Here is a 4709-nt window from a genome sequence, read left to right as displayed (position 1 = left end):
TATTGTTTTAAAAAAATAAGATAGATAAATATATTTTATTTAATGAGAAAAAGTATAAAAACTTGACAATACTTTTATCTTGATTTATTTATTGTATTCGATACAAATTCTACTGATTTCTTACATTTGTCAAAATGCTTAAACAAAATATAATTTAGTTTATTATAATTAGAATTAGGTTTTAAGGTTTGCTATGCAATCTTTATTTGAAATAAAATTTTCATTATAAATAGATTGTAAAAATGTGATAATGTTAATTTATGAAATTTATGAATATAAGTCATTTTTAATAGTATATTGTTTTTTGACATCGTTTACATTGTTAATAGTATATTGATTGTAGAGATGCGATATTGTTAAAAAAAAAAAAAGATAAATAAATATATTTTATTTAATAAGATCAAATATAAAAACTTGGCAATACTTTTATGTTGATTTATTTATTCTATTCTAGTGGCTTTTTTTTTCCTTCCTTAAATCTAAATCAAACTTTTTGTTCGCTAAATGATTATACTTATTAAATATATCCCAAATTATATTTTATTACATACCAAATTAATTTGCATTAGAAAACAATCAAATTAAAAAGTTATTTATTACATAAGTTAAAATAGATTTACTTATATCGTCTCAAAAAATTATTTAATAATAAATTGTTATTACTCACTTAAATTAAATTACATAATACCAAAAAAATTTTAAAATTATAAATTTAATTAATAAATTTCAAAATTCAACTATACACAAATTTTGTTTAAATTATATTATTATTTATGAAATATAATAGTAATAATAACTATAAAATAAAATAAAAAATTGACCTTTACCAATTCAATATATAATTTCAAAACTTCAATCTACTTAAAATATTATAACACTAATTTAATAAACAAAAATATTATACAATATTGAGATAAAAATGTCCTATAGACTAATTTAATCAATAGACTAAAGTTAAAAAAATAAAAGTTAGGATTAGGATTATGAAGGACATTGTCAGCAAAACATGTCAGATGCGTACTAGACTGACATCCGGGCAGAAGAGGAATTGGGGCACGCATTTCTACGGTGCGTAACCGGTGCCCGCAGCGAATGTCCCGTGAGGAAATTAAATATGTCGCGGAAACTGGTCAGGATTGCTGAACCCTTATAAACCACGTGAACGAAGGAATCACTCTTCACGATGGTCACTTGTACTGTGGGACAATGCACACAAATAATTACGGTGGGACAAGTCAATTACAATGGTCACTTGTACCGTGGGACAAATCAATTACAATATGCATAGAAGCGCGTAAGATGAGGTTTCCACATCATTTCCATGTTTTAAACACGTAGCTCTATCTACTGATTCCGTGTCCTATGTCGTTTGATTCTTCTCCTACATTTCCCATGGTCCAGCTTGTATGGGTTGAGTCGTGGAAAGGCAACCGTAGCATTCCTCGGTGGCGGGCCAAAGTAAATAATAATAATTTAATTCCCTTCAACGAAAAATCTATCCCTTCAACGAAAAATCTATATAAAGCCGGTCTAATGCAGTTCCCGACATATTCAGGAAGGAAGACAATAGTAGGAGCAAATAGACTGAAGTTTCAAAAGTTTTGGATTTAGATCGCTGCCAGCATTGTATAAGCAGGTCGATAATAATGGAAGGATTCATATTATCAAAGAGGTTATGGACTGAAGCCTTGTTTTTATGCTTTGCAATTTCCTGTCTAAATGTTAGAGCACAGCCACTGCTAGCGGGAAGTTGGGACATTCTGTTGGAGAATGCGGGTGTTTCAGCAATGCACATGACACTTTTACGCACCAATAAAGTGCTCATCTTCGACCAGACCCTGGCGGGGCCCTCGCAGATAAGCAGAACTGACTCAACCTGCGGTAGTGGAACACCGCCCGCGGGTGAAGATTGTTGGGCGCACTCCGTCGAATTCGATATTGCGAGCAACGAGGTCAAGCCTCTGCATGTCATCACGGACACGTTTTGCTCTTCGGGCTCCTTTGTCAGCAACGGTACTCTTGTGCAAACTGGCGGATGGAGCAACGGTGACAGGGTGATCCGTTCCTTCACTCCATGTTCGGACTCGTCCTGCGACTGGGTTGAATCTCCCACATTGCTTTCCTCCAGAAGATGGTATTCTTCCAACCAGATCTTGCCCGACGATCGGATCATCGTCGTTGGAGGTCGGAGATCGTTTAGTTATGAATTCGTTCCTAAGAGACCTGGCGAAGGGGCGTTCCAGCTCCCCTTTTTGGAAAAGACAAATAGTGTCGATGAGGAGAACAACTTGTACCCGTTCACACATTTGTCTTCTGATGGCAATCTCTTCATCTTTGCCAACAAGGATTCGATCCTCCTCGACTACAAGAATAATAAGGTGCTCAGAACATTCCCCGCAATGCCTGGCGGTGGTGCACGGAACTACCCTTCATCGGGTTCGTCCGTCATGCTGCCCCTCGACTCCGCTAACAATTTCCAAAGGGTGGAGATTCTCATCTGCGGGGGAGCGCCCGACGGAGCCTTCAAAAAAGCCACATTTAACCAGACGTTCGTGGAGGCGCTCAAGAGTTGCGGAAGATTGGAGATCACATCGTCAAATCCAACATGGCAAATGGAGGACATGCCCGGGCCGAGGGTGATGAACGACATGCTCATACTTCCCACCGGCGAAGTTCTCATAATCAACGGCGCCATGGAAGGAACTGCCGGCTGGCAAACTGCGAGAGAGCCTGCTCTGAGCCCTTTTCTCTACAGACCCGCTGAAGCCGTGGGGAATCGTTTCCGGGTCCTGGCTGCTACGGCGATTCCTCGAATGTATCACTCTACTGCAAATGTTCTTCCGGATGGGCGGGTTCTGGTGGGCGGGAGTAACTCCAATTTTGGATACCGCTTCTCTGGCGTGCCATTTCCGACAGAGCTTCGACTGGAAGCGTACATTCCTTATTACCTGCATTCCAATTACGATCCCGAAAGGGCAGCCATTACTTCCATTTCTACGAAAGCGATCAAGTACGGTTCGAAATTCGTCGTCCGCTTCTCTCTTCCCAACCGTCCCAGCACCAATATTCGTTTCCATGTTTACGCCCCTCCCTTCACGACGCACACGTGGTCGATGAATCAGAGAATGCTGTCGTTGGCAGCCACAGCTGTCGTCAAAGGCAGCGGCGGGTATTTGGCGGGTTTGACGGCTCCACCTACAGCGGTGGCGGCTCCGTCAGGGTACTACTTGCTCACAGTTGTCAATGGAGGGATTCCCAGCAAGGCCGAATGGATTCGCTTCATTAATTAACACATAGAGGAGGATATTATGAAATTCTTTGGGTTGCTGCTAATATTCTTTGATTGTTGATGAGATAAAAATAAAACGTTTCTTTCGTAAGGAGGACGGGAAAGTAGGTAAAATGATTGCATACCACATAAATAGTTATTATTATTTACACGACAAAAGTAGTCGGTGCCAGCTGATGGCGACCGCCGACATTGCTAATGACAGGTTTTTCATTAGTTATGAATGAGATTCTCACATAGAAATTATATGGAACTCAACTTAGATTCCCAACCTTGCTCTGCTTTTAAAAATTCTTTATACAGTATTCTTATTGTTTGTTATAGTGATATATAAAATAAATAAAGGTAGCTGTTATAGTTCTTTCTAGTAACTCATTCTTTCTATAAACAACACATAATAGAAGATATTATGCTCGCTTAAAAAATACATAGCTAAGAATTTGAATCTTATTCCCCACTTTTGTAGTTGAGAAAAGCCAGGCTTTGGATGTTCGCCGACAAAACAACAATGAATAATAATAAAACTAGCACTTGCACCCAAAAGGAGGTGCAAGGGTAGTTGATAGGATTTTTATTTGAAAGAATAATTAAAAATATATAAAATAGAAGGAAGCATATAAAATTGACATTATACAAATATATGTTGCACCATAACCATTTTGTATTAATAAATAAATAGTAGATTAATATTGTATAGGTTTTGTACTTTTAGATTTTAGAATGCATTATACATCATTAATATGTCAATATTTGAATCTTTTGAAAATTCAAAATAATTTTCATTTTTATGTTTAAAATTTCAATCAATTTCAATACATTAGAAAATGTTGCATGTGTAAACATAAATGAAACATGCTAGTGGAAGAGGGTGATTGTGGTTCCCTTTGTATGTTGTCACCAAAACTAACCTATCTTCTGCACACCTCTGAACTTGTGCACCCAATAAAACATCATTAACTTGGACATGGATCCTTATCTATGTAGGGGCATGGAAAGGGTACCTGTTTGCAAATTAGGCAACCGACAACCATGGTGCATCGGTAGTAGGCCTTGGGACACAAGTTGCCCTTGGCCATCTTTTGCCCATACTTCCTCCAAAGGCATCCATTGCTTGTTTGTTACAATTACCTAAATAAAACTTAGCTTTTTCATTTTCATCTCTTTTATAACAAGCCACGCGATGATGAGGATTTGGTTGTTGTTGACTGACCAAAGGGGCTTCAGATTTGGCCTGAACTGAAACGTGAGCTTTCTTGATGGTTGCCTCAGTCTAATCAAGGGGCAGGGTGTTTTTGGTAGCCAACTTTGGATCCTTATTGGATTCTCATAGTTGGAATCCCCTATTTGTAGACATGTTCCTGAAGGCAGCTTCTCCACAACAGAGTACAAGGTTTCAGTGGGAGCACCCAACATTTCCAAA

At 38.1% G+C, this 4709-nt stretch overlaps 1 pseudogene; it reads left to right on the top strand.

Moving 5' to 3' along the window:
- The first annotated feature begins 1562 nt into the window (after positions 1–1562).
- Positions 1563–3650, top strand: LOC149580218 (aldehyde oxidase GLOX pseudogene; annotated as a pseudogene).
- Positions 3651–4709: the final 1059 nt, after the last annotated feature.

The sequence above is a fragment of the Cupressus sempervirens genome, chromosome 1, assembly GCF_028749045.1.
Source record: "Cupressus sempervirens isolate cs-2001-9-10 chromosome 1, ASM2874904v1, whole genome shotgun sequence".
In the NCBI taxonomy this organism is placed as follows: domain Eukaryota; kingdom Viridiplantae; phylum Streptophyta; class Pinopsida; order Cupressales; family Cupressaceae; genus Cupressus; species Cupressus sempervirens.
The sequence above is the reverse complement of the archived record's forward strand: the minus strand, read 5'-3'. Positions and strand labels throughout refer to the sequence as shown.